This window comes from Solea solea, chromosome 14 (assembly GCF_958295425.1).
Source record: "Solea solea chromosome 14, fSolSol10.1, whole genome shotgun sequence".
Classification (NCBI taxonomy): domain Eukaryota; kingdom Metazoa; phylum Chordata; class Actinopteri; order Pleuronectiformes; family Soleidae; genus Solea; species Solea solea.
This window is the reverse complement of record NC_081147.1, coordinates 3,945,225-3,972,439: the sequence shown is the minus strand read 5'-3', so window position 1 is coordinate 3,972,439 and position 27,215 is coordinate 3,945,225. Positions and strand designations below refer to the sequence as shown.

The 27,215-nt window shown below is 38.8% G+C and overlaps 1 long non-coding RNA gene across 1 annotated transcript; it reads right to left on the bottom strand.

The window, feature by feature from the left end:
• Nucleotides 1-339: 339 nt before the first annotated feature.
• On the bottom strand, nucleotides 340-2,251 carry LOC131472906 (uncharacterized). The gene is made up of 3 exons (XR_009242152.1): nucleotides 2,123-2,251; nucleotides 1,642-1,697; nucleotides 340-711 (listed from the first exon to the last, which is right to left on the bottom strand). It is a non-coding gene; the product is annotated as an uncharacterized LOC131472906 (long non-coding RNA).
• Between the last annotated feature and the right edge of the window lie 24,964 nt (nucleotides 2,252-27,215).

The window sequence follows — 27,215 nt, the reverse complement described above, 5'->3', positions numbered from 1 at the left end:
CGTTTTACAGGTTTTTGCCGTATATAAAACACAACAATGTATTGTTTTATATGATAAACAACCATTTATTGTATTTTAATTTACAATATTATCTTGTATCCCATTCAAATTACATGAGTTACCTGCCAACTATTTTTGCCACTAAATAGCTGTTACTTGTTCATAATTCATTATTTTATTGTAGAATGTTTTTACAGCTAATATAGGTTTGCTTGTCATGTTTTGCAAATTAAGCACTGTCATTTTTTTGTAATTGTAATTATTTTCAGCTATTAACAATAATAATAAAACAAGAGTCAGTGCTGCAACAATACAAAACATTTATTAACACTCAATACCCGATGTGTATATTTTCAAACTCACACAGACATGAACAAACTCACATAAACATACACCAGACTGCACAAGACTTGCAGCCACACAGTGTAACTTTAAATTAACTACTGTAATTTGCAGCAACAAAGTCAAATGTGTAAAAAATAACCACATCTTGGAACCATTGTTTTTTTGTTTTTTTTATACAAAACAGTGTGCCATTATTGTTTCTTTTGCAAACGGGCTCAAAGCCATTCAAAGTCCATTAACCTTTTTAGAAGTGCAGAGACATGAAGGTTGACATTGCTGTTCCACTTCTCTTGCACCTTCCCACTTCTTGGACTGATCCACTTTGTGGCCTTTGTGCCAGACGTTGGGTTGATCCCCAGGAAGCATCTGAAGTCACAAAATCAGGAAAAAGACACTTAATGAAATACATTGTTTACAAAAGACAAAACCCATAGATCTCCCCTGCGTTCCCCGACCACCGCTTTAGCTTAAGTCATCAAAAGCTGTGCAGGCTAGGCTAGTGACGAGTTTAAGACGAGACCCAGACTCTATCAGCGGTAGTGATTGGGTCTCGTCTTTCACTTGTCACCCAACGGTGCGTAGCATTACAGCCTCTGAACCAGCCCATAGACAACGCAGCGGCTACCGGAAAAAAAAAAATCGAAATAGCAGAACAGATTGACTGCATTTTCGCGGTGACATGACACACAAATATTTAAGACCCATGCCATCTGAATTTAAGACAATTTAATACTTTTTAAGGCCTTATTTTTAGGAAAATTGATTTACGACTTTTTAAGGACCTGCGGCCACCCTGAGTTCATGGACGATTCGTGAACGATAGGAAATTTCTGACTAACTACCTTCACCAGATAAATGCAGATAGTGGTCGATATTACTGTGAAAAAAACATGTTTTGTGCACATAACACACTGCTCCAAAGCCTACTGCACTGAAACATCTGATGTATTCTTGGTCTGAAAGTAGTTACAGAAGTGAACCAGACGAAGCAGTCAGAGAATGGCTCATTCGTGATTCGCAAGTCCTTTTAATGAACTGAACGAGGAGAAGTAGTTCGCGACAAAGAATCGTAATAATAATTCCCATAATACTAAATTGTACCACACAAATCTTCATAATACAATCCAGCAGTTACAACACTCTAGTGTATCTTGCTGTTCTGTGGTTTTTGCTGGTTAACATCTTCAAAAAACAGTGCAGTTTTGAGTCCCACACCCCGTATATTCCAACTAAGGCGAATAAAATGATGCCAAATGCTCTTAGTCACACAAATGAATAAGGAAACATTATTCTTACCAAAATGTTGTTTTTGCAGCTTTCTCTCCTCACCTCACTTCAAGGTTGATTCGATCCTGTCGGCGACACACGTAACTTTCTCACACCGAGTTTAGACAACGTACAGTAGCACCTAACTACCTTAGCTAGCGGCATGTTAGCCTAACATTTTAGCCTTCCATTAAACTGCAGAGCCTGGGATTACACTCGTTTGAAAAATATTCTTGAGCTAACTTTATTTTTAGTTGTGCAAACCAGGCTGACACACGATTAAATCATATTTCATGTTATTACTTGAATCACATTTTGAAGAGAAACTAGCAAGGTTGGTTTCCAGCCATGATATGCCAGGTGAAAGGCATAGCCTCAAAAAAGGTTACTAAAGTCATATTGTTAAAAACTAAAATAATTACTGTTTAATTCGGGTAAAATGTAACATAACCATGCATACAATCTTGCCTAGTTTCTCTTTAATAGTTTAGACTAATAACATAATACTTACTCTTTATTGAGTGGATGAATGCTGGGTTCGCTCTCCTCCTCCCGCCATCAAATGCCTATCCTCTTGCAAACTGCCAATATGAGCCTAACAGTGTTTAACTGTAAATGTATCATTTACAGTCAGAACCAAGTGAAAACATAACCATGCTGTAATTTTAAAATGTGTTACAGCTTTAAATTACTGTAATTATTTTTTACCCATAATACATTGCAATTTACAGTTACACCTTGTAAAAGGATAGGACAACAAGCTTCTGTAATTTTTTACTGTAGAAATTACAGAAATTTGTTACAGTGCAGATATTTATATGGAAATTATCTGTTAAATCGGTGTCAGAGGCAGCAATTACATGCTCAGTGAATTGGTAAATAATGGAGGAGTCTTCTCTATATGCTGCTTCACATTAACACCTTCAAACCCATCTCCCCATGATATCAGTGAACAGATATTCTGCCGATCTTCTAAGCCCCTGTTGAGTCATTTCTTTTACAAGCCAGCTTAAATTTGACTCCAGGTCACTCGATAAGCGCTACTCATGAGGGTGTCAACTGAGGGAGAGAGCCGACACATGCGGGCCTTGATTGACGCGACAGTGCATCAGCTATCGCGGCGCAATCTGGGACTTGTATCGCTGGTTTGTGTACTGTACACAAAAGGGTCAGTTCTGACTGGCATACAATGTTATCTCGGTGAGTTTGGCCTTGAGCTTGACATGTATGTCCATGTAGTGTAGAGGACCACACAGTCAGCTGAGCTCAACACACCTCCAATGTAGGTCTGGGTAATTTATTGTTTTAATGAATTACTTTGAATTATCTCTTTATATTTTATATTGGAAGAGTTGTAAGGCATTGCTGTAACACATACATGTATGTTTCCAAGTTTAGAATCAACAATTTATGCCTTACCTACCTAAGTCCCTTACCTCTTTTCCTACCTAGGTAGGTAGGTAACATAAATAGCTGTATATGTATATATGTAGCTGTGCATACATACAGTATATAACTTACCTACATACTTAACTAAGTGCCTTACATCCTTGCCTGCACCTACCTACCTATACTTTACCTACCTGCCTTCCATATCTACTTACCTGTCTATCCCCTTCCCTCCCTATTTACCTTACCTACCTATCTACTTAACTCCCGGCCTACCTACCTTACCTACCTCCCTATGTACCTTAACTACCTACCCATGTACCTTACTTACTTACCTCCCTACCTACCTTATCAACTTACCTGCGAAATATACCTTACAGCACGTGTCAAACTGGTGGCCCTCCAATCCATTACATACGGCCCGCCCACCACTGTGCGAGGTGATGGAATAGAGACAGAATATAAGACCAAATGTATTTGCCGGCAATATTTTTATAATAGTAATAAGGCATTTGGTTGTAATCTTTGCTTTATTAAATGTATTACACTCAACAGGAAATTACATATATTTAAGCTGTTTTAATCACAATTATCCTCGTCATTATTTGCTCAATTTTCAATTTAATTCTCCGTTTTTATTGTGAATCATTTTATATCAAAACAAGCACTTTTACTTTGCAATTCTGTCTAATATCATAATAAATATCTTATATTGCCCACCAGCTATAAATAGTTGTTTTTTCCACTTTTTTCCTCTATGTCGGCCCCCGCTTGACCAGACTAGATGCTCATTGGCCCCCAGGTCATTTGAGTTTGACACCCCTGCAAAACTGCAGTTTGTCGTGCAGAAGAAACTTATAAATTATTCCTTTACTATTGGTGTATTATTATTTTTTTTAAATAAAGCCTTAAGATAAAAAAAAAGCAGGATTGAGGTTTTTGAGATAATTGTGTCTTCTGCTTTTAAACCTCCTCTCCCGGCAGCACAGTCGCACACCCACTGAGTTGCAGAATCTGTAGGAGTCTTAAGAAGTGATTTTTCCAGGAATTAACTATTCATCACAAGTTATTGAGATTTGAAGTAGCTGTGCTGTGCAGTCAGCTTTTTCAATGAAGTTAATTATTGTTTATTCCTACGTTTAAGCATCTGTACTCTTATTGAGTTATGACTGTCAAACTAGATAATAAACAAAAAACGTTCTGTGTAATTGTAAACCTCCCTTACATACAGGATTGTTAGCACTCTAACTCTAACATCAGTGTTTCCAAGAACTTTTTTTCTAACAGGGACCATCCTCTCTTTAAAAATAATCAATCACAGCCTACTTTGCAATATAAACACCAAAAATATAACTGAATGTATTACCATTTTGTACCACCTAACATTATTTTGAACTGGTAAAAATACATCTTAAGAAAAAAGGCTGGAAAAAATACATTGATTTGGTGACCCAAAAAAAGTCCCCTGCGACCCATCTGTGCGCTCCAACCCAATCTCTGCAAATGGCCGACCTAGATATCTTTTTTGTTTGTTTTAGTTTTATTTATTCAATTTTTTTGGTATCTAAAATATAAATGTGCAATAGTGGTGGTGAATCTTTCATGTGAGAGTAAAGTTTCTACTATGTCATTGATGAGAAAGTACTCAACACCTGTTACGCCCCCTTTCAGCTTGTTAGTATGAGGTAGTTTCCAATTAAGTGTGGCTAATTGTTAGCATGTCAAGCACCATTGCATATTGAAAGTCTTCCTATCATGCATTAACTTTAAAATATTAAATTATTTAAGCTGATTGCACTGAAAATCAGTTTCCTCATAAGTCTGAAAAAATGTACTAGCCTGAATTTTTCCATGTTTTGTCACTGATGTCTCCTGTGTACTGGTTTTTGGACTTGGTGGTCTATCTTGCCTTCTGCCTTCTGTTACAACACTGGCATTGTAACATGTTTACATGATTCATTTATTTCTAATGTCATACACATGTAAATTGTTACTTTACAGATGAAACACATGACTGACTCAAATGTGATGCATTATTACACACTGCATAAATACTATGGGTGCCGCCCAGGCAAAGACTCTGCAAGGTTGTACTAAGTGAAGCGTGAGATCGGTTGTTTTCCGCTAAAACCCTGAGCGGTTTCATTGTGAAACAGGCACATAAACATGTTCCCAACAAAATCGGGATCCTGAAGGCGAAGCCGTCGCTCTGTACCAGTTGGAAGGACACTTGCAGCAGACAATGTACTGCTCCGCTGCACCAACAGCAGTGCATGTAGTAGAGTCTGCTGCTGACATACTGTAATAAAGTGAGCGAAGGGTGACGGATGCACTGTGTTCAGCCATTAATATTAGTCTGGAACAGTCAGACACCATAAAAGCACAATTTCCATCTACTCGGCTCACTTTTTATATTTTATGTGCGACACATATTAGCGTGATGGCTCACAGCTCTGGCATCAACCTTGCACTTATTAATGCATATTAAATACACAACTTCACGCCATTAAACTTCCTCCGCTGTTAGGTCTAATCTGACTGATTTTACAACTTTACGAAAGCATCAGTATTGTGCTTTTCATCATATTGCCTCAAGACCCTATAATATCCTCCATATCTGAACAAACAAAATTGCTGAATTTGAGTAGGGTTGGGTACTGTTCATAATTGAACCGATACGGTACTAGTATCGGTATTTGGAATTCGGTACCGGTACCAAACGGTACCTTATTTGGTACTTTTAAAATGTTTTTCAGTTGTAAAACAAAGTCTACACTTCTCAGTTTCAGGTTTTTGGTTTTTTTTTTTTTAATTAAGAAGATTTAAGAACAGTAAATAAATAGTTATTTAGTTAGCTGATAATTACCTGAACGTGTCGATGAGGTGGATTCATTGTTGTCAACGTTTCTAGCTTGACTGGCTTCAGGGGTGTTGCTACTAGCAGTGCTAGCTTTTAAATAAATGCCGTTTTTGACCAGGTGCTTTATCAGGTTTGAGGGGTTTTCCCGGCCCGCCTTGCGCCTGCGTCTAATTGTGGGTAATGCAGCCACACTTCCCACCGCTTTCGGCTCGCCATGATTGCTGCCGTGCTCTTGTAGTCTCGCGACGCGTAACTCTGACATTCACGCGCTCTCCCAGAGATTTCAAGTACCGAAATTTAGCACCGATTCATTCAAAGTGAACCAATACTTGGTAGTACCGACGCAAACTGGTACCAAGTACAAAAAGTACCAGCTTTCGGTACCCAACCCTGATTATGAGTAGAGTGGCAAATTCAGCTAAGTTTCAACTTTGGTGTTCCCAAAATGGCCGCTATCTTCTTTTGCTCCCATTCCCAATAAATTGAAGAAAAAAGATCTCACTAATACAAATTTGTGAAGCCGTTTTACGCATGAAGGACATGTTATAACCATTACTTGGATTTATGGAGAATAGGAGCCAAAGGAAAAGTGTTGTGTTCCTATTTTCGGTCCCCCAGCAGATGGGAAACAAACTCACCCACACATTTACGACACTACATGAAAGAGTTTCATAGTATTAAACTGTACAAACAAGATGATTTATTAGTTTGTGTTATTATAACAGCAGTTAATATTCACTGGTGTTTGTGTGTGGGGGTTTGAGTGCTCTGTGATGGACAGTATAGCTCCTAATAACGCGGACAAACAAAGCAGGCCCGACAGAGGACACAGCTAGGGGACTTGGATGCGCCCCCCCCTCTGCATCTGAGTGGCTATAATTAAGCCAATTAGTGCATGGGAACGACACTGGAAAACCCCGGGGATTGGGTTAGGGGTAGGGGATACTAGAAAAACACAGCATCAGAATACAGCCACAATGAAGCACATCACAGCTTGTTGAAGTATCTGGGGAGGCCCTCACAGAAGGTAGAGGAGCATTCATGTGGATGTACAGCTGTTTTGATGCTTGAACATGTCAGGCTAATTAGTAGTAATTCAGGCATCGGTAACCAGTGGGTGATTCAGTATGCACGTGGGTTGTTGTGAAGTGGTGATTATTAAGGCGTGTTAAAATATCCTGTAATTATCATTATTAGTATTATGACTGGCCTTGGGGTTTGATCCACATCTCCTCACATCTACGTGCTGATGAGTCCTGGGCAAGACACTGAAACCCAAAAAGCTGTGAATGATGACCAAAAATGAGCTGCATATGTTCATGAATGTTACTTTGACATATATTTTATGACTTTATGATACAGTTTGCCAACTGTGAGGGTAACCCAAGAGCACATCCTACATTGTGTTGCTTTTAAGTCGGAGGAATTTAATGAAGACAGCTCAGTACCAAGGATAACAGGCAAGGAGCCTCGCAGGGTGCTACCGAAGGATCTGATGAGCATCATGTGGATCGTTTAACATGTCTCCAATTAACTTCCGTCTCTCAGGAACTATGTCGTTGTTGTCTTTCAAATTGCACCGTGAGTGACTCAGAAGACATTTTGAAATCCTAGCTGAGCGACCGAGAGGTTTCGGATTGAAACGCGTCTGTTAAATCCAATCAGAATCACAATCGAAACTACCTCCGTATGTGGTTTGAGTCAGCAAAAAATCATTTGGATAATCTTAAAAATCTCATTTTGACAGCAATATAAACAAGGCCTATGTCAGTGCTGGTGTTAGTTGTTTAAAGCATCCATATAACCTCTTTCCTCTCCATATAGTCTGTCGCTCTGGGCTTCAGCTCTATGTTGTTTGCTCTAATCCACAAAATGTCTTGTTCCAGTAGTCCATTTCTCATCAGGTTGCCCTAGTTCCTTGACCCCTCACAGTGGATATGTACATACACAGCGTGACACTGTACAAATGATAAGAAAATAGTCGAGCAGTAGAAAAACTTTTTTTTTCCCCCCTCGCAGGCATGTTGTCTTTCTGTGTCATGTTGGTTTTAGAACCCAGTCAGCTTGAATAGACCTCAGTCCCACTTGACTTAGAAAGAGAATGATACGTATGTCAACAAATGGAGTTCTGCGCCTGAAGATGTAGGTTCACATACTGCACATTTTTAGATTTTGAGAAGCCTTAACGTACAATTCACAGAAAAAAACTTCTGTTTGCCAATAGGCATCATACACATCAAACGGTTGACAAGAACAACCTACTGTTAAAACATGGTGTGATGTTATTTTCTGGACCTTGACCCAGTTATGAGTCAAATCGTCCTGTTCATCTCATCATCTCGCCCTGGGAGCCGGGTTCATTAAAACCTATTATTACGACGGTCATGTGAGAACCCAGCTGCAGTACACCCACAAACGATTCTGGCTTTATGAAATACTGTCACATCTCATTTGCCTCCACCATTAGGAGCTTTTTATACGACAATGCATTGCAGCTCTGGTAAAGTTAACGTGATGTTTCACCTTTATATTCATTATATTGCTGATCAGTGTGCACTGTTGCTTGCCTTTGATGTTGTCACTTTAAAGGTCCAGTGCCTAAAATTTTTGTGGAATTATTTCCACTTCAAAAATGCTGCTCTGTTGAGGAAGAATAAGACAAAATTCTGCTAGTATAATTGAGGCTGTTTGCATATGTTATTACTAGGGGTGGGTGATACTGCAAATTTTGGTATCGATCCGATACCAAGTAATTACAGGGCCAGTATTGCCGATACCGATACTTTTTACTTGAAAATGCCTGTGCATTGAATGTTTTTGTACTTTTGCCTTTAATTAATTGATTATGATTATGATAATAATAAAACACAGGACAACGATTTAAGCCAAATAAGAAAATAATATTTATTAACCAAAGTTGCAAACATGAACACAAAACTGGGAAATGTAAATTTAAAGCTCCCCTTCTCCTCCCTCCGTTTGCTTTGCAGCTCAACATTTGCGTTTGGGTGTACAGCTTTTAAGTGCTTGTACAGGTTTGTAGTGTTACCACAGGATCGTATAGCTTTACTGCATATGTCACAGCGAGCAGTGTCTCTGTCTGACACTGTAAAATAGCTCCACACAGCACTCCTCTTCCTCTCCGCCATCTCACCAGTCCGTCTCTGCTCTGACTGGCAGGCAGCGGGGGAGGGGGAGAGGAGGGGAGGGGCCTAGTGGACCTGAGTGAGCGGACTGAGAGAGACGTGAAGAAATCTGAGTGATTTGCTGAACTTATAGAAGGGAAACTACAACAAAAATATCGATCTCATCACGCTAGTATCGATCCGATACCAATACTCACCTTGGTATCGATACTATCGATATTTGGATCGATCCACCCACCCCTAGTTATTACTGCAGCTGCATTATGTTTGTATGTGGTCCTGAAAAAGAGTGGGGACTAATAACTGTATATTTTGCATTCAAAGTTGGTCTTCTTCATACCTTGGTGGTAACGAGTGGTTATTTGTGTCACTGTTGCCTGTCTATCATCTCAAATCAGTCTGGTCATTCTCTTCTGACCTCCAGCATCATTAAGGCATTTTCTCCCAGATAACTGCTGCTCACTAGTTGTTTTCTCTTCTTTGGAACGTTCACTGAAATACTCAGACCAACATGAATACCCAACCTGGTTTATTGTCAGGCTCAAGGTGAGTTGAATTGAATTCAGATGTTTTTGCAATAGCCCAATTGAAAATACTGTGTAATTGTAATTGTAAAATTAAGTAGAAATTGATAAGTGATTGACTTAATTAACTGGACTTTACTATTAACAACAGGGCAGTGAACACCACATAGAGGCTATTGAATCCATCGATGGAGGATGCTATCCTTTCAAAATAAACCATGGTGGTTGCATTATGTAAATAATTAGAAAACTGATGGTTGTTATTGGAGAGTCTATAATTGTATGATACTCATACAGTAAGTGCTGGTGATAACTCATAAGGTGTGTAAATTGTGTGTGTCCTTGTGGTCACAAGGCTACTATTAGCTTCCTCCTTGATGTAAAGGTACATTTTGTTGTACAGTTGTGAGCCATCATCTTAAGTTGGTTGTCCGTGAACGTTTGTTTATGTATTTCTGGGCATTTTCGCGTTTATCAGAAGAGATTTAGCATCACAAAAAGAGCAAAGGGAGCAAAAGAAAGTCAGTCATGAATCCACAGTCGCAGCAGAGGATTGTAGCAAGCTTAGACTCCTACAATGGATCTTTTTCTTTGTTGGTCCCAGACAACTTTATTTTTTTATGGCTATCCAGACGTGGAGAGGATTTTAACAAATAACACAAAAAAAGTTTTCCAGAGACTATCTTCAAGCTTTAGGCAGTCATAGATTTTATTAGATGAGCCTTTAATTAGGATACTAAAATTAGTTTTTCCTTGTGTCCCCGCTGGCAGACATGTGTAATCAAATGTGAAATAAAAACATTATAAAACATAAGAAAACATTATGACACAGGTTATACATGTAATTGGAGCTAATGGTGCTCAGCGAACAGTGATTTAATATCTTAAGGGGTTCCGCTGGGGTAGGGTTTATTTAAAGATTAACAACATACCTATAAATAAGTGTTGTTTTTTTTTATTGTTTCTTTTTTGTTTGTTTGTTTTTTTTTTTTTTTTTTAATAAAACACAATATGAGCCAAACACAATTTGCTCTGGTTACAATAATTGGTGTTGTTGGCAGGAGTAATTAAGCATGCAACAAAAAAATGGAAAATGGACGAGGCTGATGCAGTTGGCTCAAATATTCTCTTCAAAAACACTTTGACTTGATCGAAAGGAGCATCAAAAGATTTGTGGAGCGGTCGATGTGAACACACCATCATCCGAAGGTGCTTCTTTGACTGCTGTGGCTATTTTTCTGTGAACACATTCATAACTAGGGATGGGTAAGACTTTAATGTTACTACTAATTTTTCTTGACTGCTTATCAATTTGGGGCTTTATCGGAACACTTATTAGTTATTTTTGAGAGAAAAGAATGAAGGAAATAAGTAAAGATCATGACAATGAACTTTTTTTTAAACAATTCTCATTATTAACAATTGAAACAGTTCTATTTTAAAGCAGTTATTGTGATGTCTTAGACAGCACACTATCACCAGCTGCTAGCATTTAACCAAAATGTTAGAAATTTTAAAATTGATAATAATGTGGAGGAATGTTTGCCTTTAATTTCACCCTTATTTAATTAAATGTATATACTTGAAGGCACTCCATGCTCAGACTCAATAAATGAATTAATGACATAGTTTATGTTTCCTGAATAAGAGTTTTTACGAACTATTTCAGACAGTGTTCATGGACAGATAGATATTTTTTTAACTGATTAAAAGCTACTCATGGCTGCATAATTATTTGTTAAATTAATCTATTCCTGCTAGATTACATACCTGAGGTGGAGGGGGACATGGGAGACGAGCTGTCAAACTAAGCTATCGAACACTGTGCATTTTTCAATGTGGAGGTGGTTAAATTGCTCATATTATGTGCCCTTTCTGTGTGAAGTTTGCTTCAAGGAACCACATATTTATGTATATTCAACGTATGCAAGTGAGCTCTCCTAAATGTTACACACTGAACCTTTAAATGACTAAATCTTGGGTAATGGAGGTTTTTTTTTTATATTACACAATGTGCCACCATCCTGTAATTACCACTTTGTACATGGAGACAGCTGATCAATAACCATTGTAGGCTTCTTTAAAAAGTAATTTAACACATGGCTAGTGAGTAATTAATGTACTGTATGGTGTTGTAATACACCTATAAGGACACGCTTGATTTGTTCACACTCTTTAAGAATTCTAAAAGAGCCGAATCATGAATTGTTTTCAAAATGAAATGGAAATTGCAACCATGAAAATGAGCAAACTTACAATGGCTGCGATTTCTTCTTCGTCGTCGTCCTCTTGCTCACAAAAGAAAATTACAAAGGATGGCTTGTCCAAGATCCCAAGGACAACCACTTGGCCAGATGCAAAGCGTGCTGCAAATCAACAAAAGTGGACACCATAGGCAAAGTGGCTCTTACAAGTTCCCTCCCAAGGAGGAGGAAATTGGTCCTGGAAGGGATCTTTGAATTTGATGTCAACCAAGGTGTGGGAACCCTGATTGCAATACTTTTATAGTACTGTAGCTGCTTATAGTTGCTTGAGGCTTTGTGTAGATTTAGCTTTTGTCTCTTTATAGAGACCTGGCAATACTGTTAGAATAAAGCAGTGGTTTTCTGCTGGCCCCCCCTTAGGCAGGTGAACATTTTTTTGTAAAAAAAAAAAAAAAAAGTGTTTTATTTGCAATGCCACACTGTGTCCACATTTATTGTCCTCAACAGAAAATTGCCATATGTATTTTGCTACATAGCCACATATTCACTCCTCATTAACTGCATGTTTTGGACTGTCTATTTCATAGAAACATGCTGTGTACTCGCACAGCGAATGTAATGGAGTCCGCCATGCAAAGCAGTGACTATAATTGTCTTCTGTGCAGTCAGTATTCTCAAAAAGACAACAACAAAAAGAGTCATTTTACAGCCCAATGCCACACTTGAAATGGGAAAGAAAGGTAGAAGTTGGAAAGGCGAGGAGAGGGGAGATGTTGGCAAACATTACAACACCTCCATCAGTCAATGAGACAGCGAGGAGAGGGAGGTATTATCAGTACCACAAAGGTGTATGAAGCAGAGGAAATGTCTTTTTTATTCCACAGCTGTCTACACAAACCCGTACATGACACTTTAAATTATAAAATGAGTAAGATTCAGTTGAATGCTTATGTAATGGACACCCCTCCCCTAGCAGAGTGCCACTTAAAAGGTTTTTGGGGTTATGTTTTTTTTCAAAGTTCTGAGTTGAATGAAGAGGAGGAGTGGCAGCAGCAGAAAATCAATGTGACAGAGGACATGGCAAAGATAAGAGGTGGGGATGAGAAACAGAAGAAAGTGAAGGGGGGGAGACAGTGGTGGAGGCAACATTAAAGAGTGGGAGACAGGCGGAGTGGGAGTGGCAGCCCCGTCATTTAACTGCTGCTCTGTTGCAGCGGATTTGCTCAAGTCTGACGCTCGTGTCTGTGTGCGAGAGAGAGATTGTTTCCAGAGGTGATAGCAGAATTGTAATCAGCGGGGAGCAAACCTTAATCGACCCCCTTCATTCAAAAAGTCGGGTCATCTCTCTATTTTCTTGACTTCTAAATTGCAGTATTTTACTTTACGTCCTCTCTCTCCATTCTGTCCCCCATCCATCTTTCCATCTTGCTTCACTGATCCAGTCCTTTCATTCTTTATTTTATCTTAGGGCAGGCCTACTATGCTGTGTTACCATGCTGGTACAGTTCAGTTTTGGCACTACGCGACTCAACTCTAGTTGATTTGGTGTCAGGCACGTTGTTTTCCAGTACTTCATAGTAGTGGTGTAGTACTCGAGATCGGTCTTTTTACTCGGTCTTGTCTCGGTCTCAGACAAAGCGGACTCTGGATTTTATTTCAAGACCGGTCAAGACCACAACTGTGGGGATATCAATAAAATGCCTGCGCATTTTTGGATTAACTTGTTAATATCATTACTGTGATTTTGCGTAAATCGTATTGCTTCGGGTACAACCAATAGCTTGACTCATTTATCATTTGAAATTTTTGTCACCGTTAACGCCTGAAACCCCTCCCGCCCCCCACAAAAGTGCATGGGAGTGACAGGAGAAGAGGCCGTGAGAAGATTCCAGCCAACTCATCAATAATAAAATTTGGTTACGTGAACCACAAAGACTTTTTTGTGTATAAATACCTCCTAAAGAAAACACAGTGCAACGTGTAAACTCTGCAAAGCGACGCTAGCGGTCTTGGTCTTGTCTCGGTCTTGACCCCTCAAAGTCTTGGTCTCGACTTGGTCTCAGTTTAGGTGGTCTTGACTACAACACTACTTCATAGTACCTCCTCAACATCGTCATCATAGCACGACCGCGTGAAACTGCTGCGATGTCGTTTTATACGCGACACAAACACAACCACTCACGGCCAAAGCTGTTGCTTTTGGTGTAACTGCATCATTAAAATCGGTGAATTAAAAATATTTGTTCAGAACTTCCTAGAAATGTCCTTGCTTCATGTTAAAGATTGATGCAAGTTTCCAGCATTTTTACCTGATCTACAGTTTTGCATTGTTCGGTTTGATTCCTGTGTCGGAAGTCGCGCTCATGACTCTTTCAGTTCTTCTTTTGGCTCCTTTTTGAGCAAAGTGATTGAGAACTAACTTAGTCCCCAGCTAATGTGCTGTGTATCAAAACTTGAATGTAAACTTGGGGATCTTTTCCTCTTCTCTTCCTTCTCTCTTCAGCTCTCCAAATCTACTAACGCTGCCTTAATACTGACATTTTCACTCAACACTGCTTCACTTTATAAACCGCGGATAATTAATAGTGAATCAATTGCGAAATTGCAGCCTGTTAGTTTAGTCATCCGTTCATCATTGCTCATACAACTGTATAATACTTTGAAATCAGCCACAGCCATTTGTTATCAGTTTACTGATGGAATATGCTTCATTTACTCACAGTCTGAAACTGTTTCCAGGTGTGTGTGTGTGTGTGTGTGTGTGTGTGTGTGTGTGTACATCCAGACACACACATACGAGGGTAATGTTTTTATAGTATGAAAGCTGTTTTTATATAATAATTCAGTAATGTAATCCAATCCAATCCAATCCCTATACGCCCAAAGTATGAGCTGTGTCTGGGTTCTCGGCACTAAATCAGGCCTGTTTCCTGTGGGTGTTGGCCTTCGCCAGGGCTGCGCTTTATCACCAATCCTGTTTGTGATTTTCATGGACAGGATATCAGGGCGTAGTCGTGGGGGAGAGGGGTTGTGGTTTGGCGGGCTTGAGATCTCGTCGCTGCTTTTTGCAGATGATGTGGTCCTCATGGCTTCGTCGGCCTGTGACACTGGATCGGTTCATGGCCGAGTGTGAAGCAGTCGGGATGAAGATCAGCACCTCCAAGTCTGAGGTCATGGCTCTTAGCAGGAAACCGGTGGATTGCCTTCTCCGGGTGGGGAATGACTCCTTGCCCCAGGTGAAGGAGTTCAAGTATCTGGGGGTCTTGTTCACGAGTGAGGTGACGAGGGAGCGGGAGATGGTGTGGAATTGCATTCGCTTTACCGCAGGGTTGTGACGAAAAGAGAGCTGAGCCGGAAGGCAAAGCTCTCGATCTACCAGTCAATCTTCATTCCTACCCTCAACTCTGGTCATGAAGGTTGGTTCATGACCGAAAGAACGATATCGTGGGTACCAGCGGCCCATAATGGGATTCCTCAGGAGAGTGGCTGGCTTTTCCCTTAGAGATAGGGTGAGAAGCTCGGTCGTCCGGGGGGAGCTCGGAGTAGAGCCGCTGCTCCTTCACGTTGAAAGGAGCCAGTTGAGGTGGTTCGGGCATCTGGTGAGGATGCCTCCTGGACGCCTCCCAAGGGAGGTGTATCATGCACGTCCAGCTGGGAGGAGGCCTCGGGGTAGACCTAGGACAAGGTGGAGAGATTACATCTTCACTCTGGCCTGGGAACAACTCGGGATCCCTCAGTCGGAGCTGGTCAATATGGCTCGGGAAAGGGAAGTTTGCGACCTGGCCTGGGATAAGTGGAGGATGATGATGATGATGATGATGATGAATTCAGTAATGTAATTAGATAATTCTAATAAGTAATGTGAGACCATGTGATCCTTCTACAAATACTGTGATGTTCACCAAATGGACCTACTTGCTCAATAAATATGATGATATTCACTAGTTTTAACACCAACAAAGTCAGGAATATAACAGAAATGTTGACACAATGGAAGAGATTGGCTAAATAGTTCCTACCATCCCTGAAATTCAGTCAAATCCCTTTTTCAGAATGAATCAATAGCATTTATTTCACCTGTTTGGATTTGGAAATGATTTCAACAAGCAGCAGATCGGCAACAGCTCAATTCATTACGAGGACGGCAAAAAATAAAAGACAGGTTCAACTTTTGCACTGGTTTAAACTGTATTACTGGCGGATAATAAAGCAATCTTTCGCAGACGGTATTGTTTTCTGTTACCAGCTCTGCACACATTCATCAGCGATGGAGACGAGAATGAAGTAATTTCACCTCGAGTGTAATGGTTTAACCTCCTGGTTTTGGTATGATCTGCTATTTCAATGGTATATTAAACTCTAACCTGAAGATATGACTGCGTCCTATCAACGATGAATGCTGCTTATGTGGTGGACTGACTGGGCTTGTGTTGGTGTGTGAGTGTTTAAGCCTTACCTCACTCTCGCTTTCACCCAGGTCAGAGGAATTTAGTCCTTTTAAATCCGCATTTCCTTTCAGCCTTTTTGACCAAGGCAAAGTCATCCATATTTAACCACTGCCATCTTTAATGGAGGGAGGTTACAGCACTCCCATTAAATAGATAGTTCAGGTTAGAAGTGTGGTTATATGAGGAACTGATGTAGTCAGTGCTGTCACTTGGAGCCTGGATTTTGGCGTGGGACACTTCTGTTTCCAGCCAGAACAAGCTGCCTTAGGGTGAGAAAAACCAGCAAACATATTCTTATGATTTCATAGTAGCTATAGTGGCATAGTAGTTTGGCCTGCTTGAAGCACTTACTTACTTCTAGCTCTTGTTTTTACCCAAATGGCATGTAATGGCATGTAATGTAATGTAAGAATATTATACAACCACATAAAATACCTCAGCTATTACTTTTTGTCATGTCTTACTCACTCTATAACTCGCTTATTTTCTGCATACGTGTGTTTGAGAGGGTTAGGGTCTAATGGTTTAACCACGGGGAGAACCATTTAAGTGATCTAACGGGATGTGCGTTTCTGTGTTTGTGCATCTACATACATATTTACTAGAGGTGGAACGATTCACAGAATCCACAGTTCGGTTCATATCACGGTTTTGGAGTCACAGTTTTTATTTCCTATATATTTTACACTCTAAAATAGCCTAATAATTAGATTTTTTTTTTTTTATCAGATAATCTTAAGGAAATGTCATGCAATCATGCAAAAACGGAAATAATGAGGCAGTTTGATTAGGGATTACACATATAATTCTAACAATCCAGAGATTTTGAAAGCGTAAGAGGAGAGACGTTGCTGCATATTTGAAGTGTTTCCGCCAACATAAGTAACAAGCGTCATGCAGTGCTATATGAAATGCATACCTGTGCTGAATGCCACCCAGGTACAGGTTTTATGATAGCGATCATGTAATCATAACTGTACTTTGCAGACATATAGCTGTTTGTGACTTTAACCACCGCCTTTTTAATGTTTTATGGTTGCTGCCAATGCTTCCAACTCCCACTCAAACCCTTTTATGGTGACCTGGAATAATACCATAATAAATAACGCTTCCTTTCACCTAAAAAGTCCTCTCACAGGTTCCTATATTCCCACTGGTAATTCTTGCCAAACCTTTTAAAAACACCTCATAAAATACCAAAGGTATATTTTTTTTCCCCCCTCCTTTTTGTCACCATGTCTTGTGCTAAGTTGTTACTGCAGCTGGTGTTTTCACTCCCACCACCTACCTTTGTGCCAGAGGATGTTTCTCACAACAAAATTCAAAGCCCATAGCAACCACTTTTATATTGTTTACTGAAATGTAGGGAGCACTGAAAATATGACTGTGAACTATGAAATATGAGTGACTGACACCTCAGTATATAGCTGGATCGGTGACAATCCCCCAGGTGTGAGTAAACATTTAGTGATAGGGTAACAAACTAAATGTACTGCTTGTTGTGCATGTTATCAGACACATGTAATGTAAATGTCAATGTAATGTCAATACGCACATAGATATGATATAGACATGCAGAGCCGGATTAACGCAAAGGCAAACTAGGCACGTGTCTAGGGCCCGATTGGCAGGGGGCCCAGACAGAGGGACAATCAAAACCTAAAAATGACTAGGTCAAATGGAAGAGAGGTGATGCTTGTCCATGAAAATAAACCTCTTTACCACTACAGCACAGTTTCTCTTACTGCAAATGTTATATGTATATTTGACTACTTATTAAACTATTCAATTTAATCAACACATTTAATTAAGATTTTCTGCAAAATGCAATAGCTTACAACATTTATCTTATTTGCTCTGTTTACATAGCAATGCTGACACCTATTGGTGATTTACTGGTACTACTGCCTTAACAATGACACTCGCAATGGATAAGATAAGGATAATTTAATAGAGCCTTGTAGTAACGTATTAATACGGTAATAAAAATCAAAAAATAGTCTGATAGACTGTTTAATATACGACACATGACTTATTTTGGCATACAAAGAACCAACTCGTAACCAAAGACTACACTATGTAAAATGTGAATTAACTTTTATAAGTAACTTTGGTAAGTTTCAGATTTCAATTCATAAATAACATCGATGGAGGGGGGCCCAAAAAATACAGTCTGCCTAGTATAGTCCATTTATTTAATCCGGCTCTGTAGACATGTTACTGGCACGACTAACACTGCACTATGTGGTGGGAGCTTCAACTGAAATGCTCATTAACTCTAATAATAATAAATTACCGACAGGTTGCACATGGATGCTACCCTCCACAGTTCAAATTCTTGATTTTTACCACCCTTCTTCTAATAGATTCCCATCACAGAACAGAATTCTTCTCATCATATTCTTACACACAGACATATCATAGATATGTTGCGATGCATGTGGCAGATTCACATTATGCAAATTCTCCAGTGTAGGCCTTGGTAGTTCTAGTGTTAAGCTCAAAGAGAGCACTTACTTGGACAAGGCTGTTATTGGTTTACTTTCAATACCACCACTACTTTCAGTACCCATGTTCAAAATGAAGAATGCACCTGAATGAAAATGGTGAATCCCCTTAAGTTTGTTTAGTTTTATCCACACAGCCATGGTGTTTTTTTCTTGTAGACAACGATGATATCTCTCTTGAGCTTGTGTTTTTGTCGTTTTGTCTTCTTCTTCATTCATTTTAGGATCATTTTTAAATGATTTTCTTTGTCCTTTGTGATTGTATACATTGTGATATATACTTATTCAATTAAAGCTTAATTTAAAAAGTTTATACACAGTGCACAAAAATGAAGAGAAGCAACTTGCATCAGGATCTTCATGGAGCATTTATCATTTCAGACATGTCAACCTAATGATTAATTACAGAATTCATCTCTGCATTTCTTATTCTTTACAAAAGATATTTTCACTTTGTATGTTAGCTTTTTAAGGAGCCATTTTGACAGCTCTCTAAGCCAGCGATCACCGGAAGGGCTTTTTAAATCCATCCAAGAGAGCGAGAGCTCAAGCATCTTCCTTGTATTATAAATCCATCCACCAAAAAAAAGTTCAGAGCACTGGGTTTCAAGTTAATTTGAGAGATAATATTTATGATTCCATTCCAAAGCTTTTGTATCTCAAACACAAGATACCTTTCTCCAAACTGTGTGCCACACAGATACCGGGAATATCATTCAGTCTTACTGGAGTGACATTATCCACTTAGTCCTAATTACATTGAATTAATTGAATAACTTCTTGTTAGGTGTTCAGCACCGAAAATGATCTTATTCTACTGCTCCTTTCTCCTTTTTGGAAACCACTTATCCATTGAGTTCTCTTGTGATTATTTTTTGTTTCAGCAATATGTTGTAGAGAGAGAAAAATATGATTTTTACCAAAATAAGAATTATATATCGGGTATAATACTGTATATAAATGGTGTTGTTAATGCTATATAAAACAATGATAACAAATAGACATTTGACCAAATACATAAAAGAAAGATGGGAATCAGAAATGCACCCTTGTTGTCTGATATGTCTGATGAGATCCTCCTAAATATAGATTCTTAATTGATTTCATTCTTAAGCGAAGTCACTCACATGTTTTTTTTTGGAAATGTGATTCAAATATTAGAGTTTTGGAAAATGATATATAATTCATTACTGAAAATACTTTAACATATATAATCATAGAACAGGTATTTGGCTAAAATATTAATATTGGCTGGTAAAAAAAAAAGCAATTACAAAGAAATGGGGGATAGATGACCCGCCCAGCACAAGATTAATGGACACAGATTGTAGACATAATACATAATGGAATAGATGACACAGCGCTTATGGCTGCAGGAAGCTCAGATGGAAGAAGAATTGATCAAATTGACAATATTCAAGACCAGAACAGTGACGAAGAACCCAGCAGAGTTATTTGATTTAGTAGAAGAAAACAGGAACATGAACAGATTGCTTTGAATGTAACTCCCTCTTATTTATTTTTGTTATTTTGTTTTCTTCACCTGTATAAAAGAAAAATGTCAATAAAAAATAAAATGACAAAAAAAGATACTCATTGTTGACCCTCTATTAGTAATCAATAGTTATTCAGTATCATATCAGCAAATAATCAGTTGACTCTTATTGAACTGATAAGTGACATACAATTAAATTAAATTAGTCAGTAGATTGTTGAAGTTGTGTTCTATAGATTCCTATTTTAACCCTATACAAAAAGTGCCTGTTGAATGTACTGTAAATACTATTTTTCCAGTCTTATTAACCATCATTTCACTCCTTCTCTGTGTCAGCATCTTATTAGTTGACTATTTACTTCAGATTGTCACTTGAAAGCTAAGCTGTACAGTTATTCACTGGAGGATTTTCTAGTATGGATAATGGGGGCTTTATATCAGACAATTGCCTTCTACAAAAGCATATATTATTTTAGTCTCATAGCTTGGGTTGAATTTACCTTCGATTTTTTACAGTACCATGGCTCCCGTATCCATGTTCTTGAGCACTCTTAGCAGCCAGAAACCTATTTGTCCTTGCCAGGGTACAAACACATTCAAGCAGTCCAACCTTGAGTGCATTGCTGCCATAGTGACATTAAAAAAGGACTCTATCGAAGATTGACAGCTGCCACTCACTCTTTCTCCACTCAGCTGTGATGGCTTGGAGCTACACTCTTGTCTCCTCCTGTCGCCTTACATTTTCTCAATGTCTCTTAATTTTCCCGTCATTTTCATTCCAGGTCTCACTCATAAAAGGAGATTTTAATCTCAACGTGACTTCCTAGTGAAACAAAGGTTTAATAAACAATTCTTAAAAGTCCTTCTCACTTTATCTCCCCGATCTGTTTTTTTCTCAGGAGCCTAAACTTTAACTCAAAACAAGACAGCGATAGAAATCTCTTAACTGGGAGAAGAAGAAAACACAGAAATAAAAACCTTATATCACAAACATGGAGGGATAGAAGATGAAGAATAAGACAAATGAATAGCGACAAAGTACCACAGCGTTGGAGAGCACAAAGAAAAGTGTTAGTGAAGATAATTTTGCATTGGAACTAATAAGTACCGAAGAAAAGGTAATTAAATTAGGTTCAATCACGTTGTTGTCGATTTATAGGTTAAAAGGGTTTAACTACTGGGCACTGAGATTAGGCTATTGGAAGTCTACAAACACTTTCAGCTGTCAACCGAGTCCACATTTATTTTGGATCCATCAGTCTTTCAAGGCTCGCCACGCTAACCCAAGGTCATCACGGTAATACGTGATGTTCAACATCATTAAGCAGAATCAGTGTCCACTTCTCTAGAATATTACTTCATCTGCTTTCCACACTAGCCTCCTCTCTGGCTGTGCTTGTTAGGAGAAATGATATATATATATATATATATATCTGATATTTTGCCTGACTGAAAGTGAAATATTATTTGGTTTTGTCTTCTCTGTGGTTGGTTACCTCCTGAACGAAAGGGGAGGGGGAGTTGTTGCCGGGAAGCTGATGTGCAGCAAGTGGCAACATAAACCCAAAGAACTTTGTATGCAACATTTTATATGCAGGTAAAATCAATATACTTAACGGTTTAACGTGGAAAAAACATCAAACAAATAGAGTACAACTCATATTCATAGCATAGAAATACAATAACCTTCCAAGCAAATAGCAAGAAGATTGTGTTTGAAAGAAAAGGCTGTCCGGCCTAAACACTAACACCATAAAATGCACTTAACGCACCTTTTACCTGATTTAGTTTTTATCACAGATACATTTAGGAGACCCATCCTTGGTGATGTGCGGGATGAGTAGGTTGGAAGGAGCAATACCATTTAGGGTCTTATAAAACAGCAATAATACTTAAGAGTCAATTCAGTGCAGAACTGGCAACAAGGAAAGTGTTTTCACTACAGGTGGAATATGTTAAACTCCCTTTTATGACTTTTGTAAGAGCTGCATTCAAATGAGTTGTGGGCCAACCGTCTGTCTTTATGGGAACGTACTGCAACAGGGGAATTAAAGTAATCTGCCAGAGATTAATCCATGAGGCCATCTTTTAGGGTCAGATGGATTTGTATTTGGTACTTTTCTGGCATAAACACTGATCATGTCAGGACCACTTGTCTTCATTGAGACCAAAACCTGGTCCTAATGAGGCAGGACCAAATTTCCAAAGAACTAGATTAGTTTAGGGCTAAGATTTGAATTGTGGTTAGGACTATGAGATCCTTCCGGGGGTTTCTTTTGCACTACAAGCCCTGCATCTCCCCCAAGATGACCAAGAAAGAGCAAATGGAAGTGACATGTTTATTGATGGTCTACAGGAGAAGTTCTGACAGTGGATGCTGCTGTGTTCCCAGATAGCTCATCTGCATATGTCTGGCTTCCACATGTGGGGGACCTGGGTTTGAATCTCAGGCAGGGCAGTATGGTGTGTGTCTACTTGTATTTGTCACCACTTTAAGACCTTTTCTGGCATAAACACCAACCTTGTAAGGAACAGTTGTCCTCATGGAGACCAAAACTTGGTCCTAATGAGGCAAAACGTAATTTCTGAGGAAATGGTTAAGGTTAGGGTTTTTTGGATTGTTGTTGGGTTAAGGTTAGGGTTAGGCATGAACTGGTTATGGTTAAGGTTGACCAAAAGACTGGATGGCAGTGTCCTAAGAAGAATAGTTGTCGGAACCTGTGTGTGTGTGTGTGTGTGTGTGTTGTAGGAGGTTGTTAATGTAGTGGTGCTGATGAGACTTTGGAAGACCAGAATCACCACCATTGAATTTGTTGCATTATTTTCAAAGACAAATAGTGTAACGATGCATATGCTTAAGAATTGTACTATACACACACACACACACACAAGCATATTTAAAAAATGTATTTAATTTTACATTCAATTTTTTGTATGCCTTGCCTATACATTATATTTCTCTACAGCAAAAGGCTTTTTTGATTCATCATCTCTCATACACCTGTAAAGTAGGGGTGGGCGGATCAATCCAAATATCGATAGTTTCGATACCAAGGTGAGTATTGGTATCGGATCGATACTAGCGTGATGAGATCGATATTTTTGTTGTAGTTTCTCTTCTATAAGTTACTTAAATCACTGATCAGGCATTTTCAAGTAAAAAGTATCGGTATCGGCAATACTGGCCCTGTAATTACTTGGTATCGGATCGATACCAACATTTGCAGTATCGCCCACCCCTACTGTAAAGCCTAGAATAGAATGTATAAGCTAATTATATACATTTTCCGTCCGTCAAAAATAATAAAAGGCAATTGGGTGATTGGTTCAAGTTATTCCGATGTCTGCTGTAGTAGAGACATATTTTCACTTCAAATGTCTTTTTGAGCTTGACATTCATGTTAGCATCCTCGTCAAGTCTATCAAATTTAACTCGTCCTTGACTGATAAAACTGTGAATCACTTTTACTTGTGACTCAACACAAAGACCGATTAAATCCTTTTTTTTTTTTTTAAAGCACTGAAGCTCATGGACATGAAACCTTTTTTTTTTATCATCACTGTAGCATTCTTGACAAGTGCAACCTTTTAAATATCACTCAAATCAAAAATGTTGAATCTGCTCGCCTTATTTATAAAGTTTTACATGGATTAGCGCGTCTGCCACTGACTGAGTTCATTAAACAGAAGTCTAGCAGCGTCTCTATACTTCACATGTAACCAGAGCCAAAGGTAGAGTTACTTTCTGACATTTAAGCTACTTATGGCAAGTCATGAGTTAACTTTAAAAATCTAGCAGCTTTAGAACATTTTATGTGACGGCATACTAGAAGATGAAGACATTTTTATCCCCATTGATGCATGCGACTCAAGTTACTTCAAACTGACATAGTTTATGCATGAGAGTCTGGATAACAAACATACTTTGAGAAGGAGGATAAAAAAGACACAGAGAGAGAGAATGAGAGAAGTTGGAAGAATCATACAAGTTTTCAGAAATCAACACAGCTACCGTCCCAGACAGACAGAAAGTAGAAGAACTCCTTTTAACATGTTCAGACATGATACCTCAAAGTGAAGAGATGGTACTTTTTTACTCTTTCTGCTGTCTCCCAAACTACCTCACTTTTTTTTTTTTTATTACGTTGAAGTGTATTGACGGGCCAATGATACCTGACTGTAGTTTGTAAACACTGTCTCATCATCCATCGTCTCCCACTTTACCCTTCACATGAGGGTACTGCTTTACTAGTGCCTCTATCTGTCTTGACATAAAACAGTATGGATGTAAACACAGCTATACTGGGAAACAATCTAATTTTACTCAGCTAAATACATTTCACACCATACTTGACCTTTTCTATGTTCACATTTTAAGCTATAAGAGAATCGGCACCTTTTCTGAACTGTATTCTCATCGACTTTTTTATGGACCGAAGAGAAGTTTGAAAAAAGTTTGCGATTGTTCGGTGGTCTAACACATTTCACTGAAAGAAAGAAGTTAAATTCCACCGCTGTTGATAATATATCACCTAGAGCAAGGTTTAAGCTGCTTTGTAATATTTCTACGGCAAACCAACAGAATTGGGAGTTTGTGAAGAAAAAAAAAATGCATTAGGGCCTTGACTCTGAGCCTGGATTTAAGGCTGCTTCTGCGCCCAGGTCACAAAGGGAAAGAAAGCTTTAACTTCATGTTGGAATGTTACACTTCCCACACACTTAAGACCTTTTGCTCTGCTTTATAATTGGTGCTGAGTGCACAGGTTACACATTCTAATGATACTAGAGTGATTTCATGCTTCAACTGGAACAAATTGTGAAAAGATTCCTCATTTACTCGCATGCATACATATGTATACACACACACACACACACACATACAACATCCATCTACTTCTAAAAGGTACAAGGCTAAATGAATGCATGTTTATGAATAATTTAAAAATTGTACATAAGAACCTTAGCTTATAAGTGGATGAATTGCTGCATTTCTCAGTGTGTGTCTGTGTGTGTGTGTGTGCGTGCGCGGGGGTGGTACTTGGTTGGAATACATCTCCATCACCGCTTAGCCCCATAACAAATGGGATTTGGCAAATCTGAAGGTCAAATCGAATAGCAAACAGTGCCTCTCAGCTTCGGCCCCTTTCTCCAATGAATGCTTAACAAGCCACTCAGGGTACAACAACTAGGTCTAGTTTTCTGGAAGGCGTCTTGTTTCGCAGTTTTTCATCCCTTTATCAACCTAATCTATCCACCATCATAAATAATGTAGGCGTAAGACTTATGATTCCATTGTAATTTTGTAGCACCAGCCCACTCCCAAGGCCATTTCTGAGCTGAGTAAAGAGGAGGTGATATTAAATAATTACAGCAGAATAACGTTTAATATTTCTGTCACTGTCCTGCAAGAGGGGCCTTTATCTGAGAGCAATAGCTTGGTTTTTATCCTCTATTTACAGTGTTATTTTTAATTATTTGGCTCATTCCAGAATCATCAAGCTTTTCCTGCATGTGGGCAACCATGCTGACATTCAGTGGACAGATGGTGGAGCATAAAATGCTAATGGGACCCGGAACACGGCTGAAGTTTCCACAAAGTGATTGTTAAGCAAGTTGTGATGGAAAAAGGCTGAAAATTAAAGCCTTGTAGTGAGTGAGGAGGGTTTATGCTCGGATCTTTGGACCGGTTTGACTTGTTGCTTTCATATATCATTCAGCCAGATTCGTTAAAAATCTACAGTTTCTGTTCAGGTTGAGCTCAAATTGTGTGTTTTGTGTGTTTTCTTGTGTTGTGTATAGCAAGCTGTGCAACATAATACTCTCTGCTACTGTATTGTTTTATGTTTTTTTCCACTGTTTTATTGATGTGATGATGTACAGCACGTTGGTCTTGACCAGCCACACTATAACTAGATAAAGCTCCAGTAATCAGGATTGCTAGAATCATGGTTGATTGTTTTATCCACAGGCTATAAAAAATTATTTGAGATTATGCAGATTAGTTGCAGGAAAACAGCCAATATACATTTTGCTTAAATGTTATGATGGAATGATGAACGCCAGAAAACGTCTAAAAATCATCCCTGCTTTACCTTTAATGAAACGTCTGTAAATAATCTGACATATTTACGCAGGTAAATAAATGGAAGGGTTTCTTTGGGATGATCCATTTATCCAGGCTTGCGACCGGCACTAGGAGTATGGATGTGACCCATGAATGGGATCAATTTACGGTGTCCAATTAACGCTGAGCAATGGGGATTTGGTACTTTGTCCTAGTGGGAATTTGAACTGGCAATCCTCCAGTTACAAGCCCAATTCCCTTCTGCTTGGCCATGGGCTACCCCTCTTCTTTGGCCAACAAGATTAAAGATATAAGAGCTAAGGTTAAATTTGCATTGACAATCTATGTTTATATAGAGCTTTAAGTTTATACAAGTAAGTCAGTATATAGATGACAGAACGAATTGAATCAGTTGGTGAGACTGCACGATGATTGACTAAAGAGTTAGGTGCATTGCAGCCCGATTGAAACAGACAAGACCGGTTGATGAACAGCTTACCGTGACACTGAAGTGTAGATGAAAACAGTAAATATGTGAGTGAAGGATGCAACAAAGTACTTTATCCTGACTGAACACATGCTAGAGCTTCCTTTTACATCTGTGTGCTTATTGGCTGTCATTTGCATGTGTTTAAAAAACAAGCAACCATGGTAACAGGGACAGGGTACCACAACAACATTGTGCAGCTTATATTCATGGGGTTGGAAGGGTGAATTGTCCTCCATATAGTTACAATGAAGCTTCGGCCTTCCAGAAAACAAAAATCAGAAATTCAGTCATCAGGAACACTTGAAAATCCACTCAGCTTATTTCATTGGTCTGTGTCGACTGCTGCCATTCTCACCACAAGCTTTCACATAGGCAATCAAATGCACTCCTGGATTACCTGTTTTTAAGAAGTGGCATTTTTGATAACAGTCTATAACTTTTATAATAAATATTTAATTAAATATCCACACGTGAATC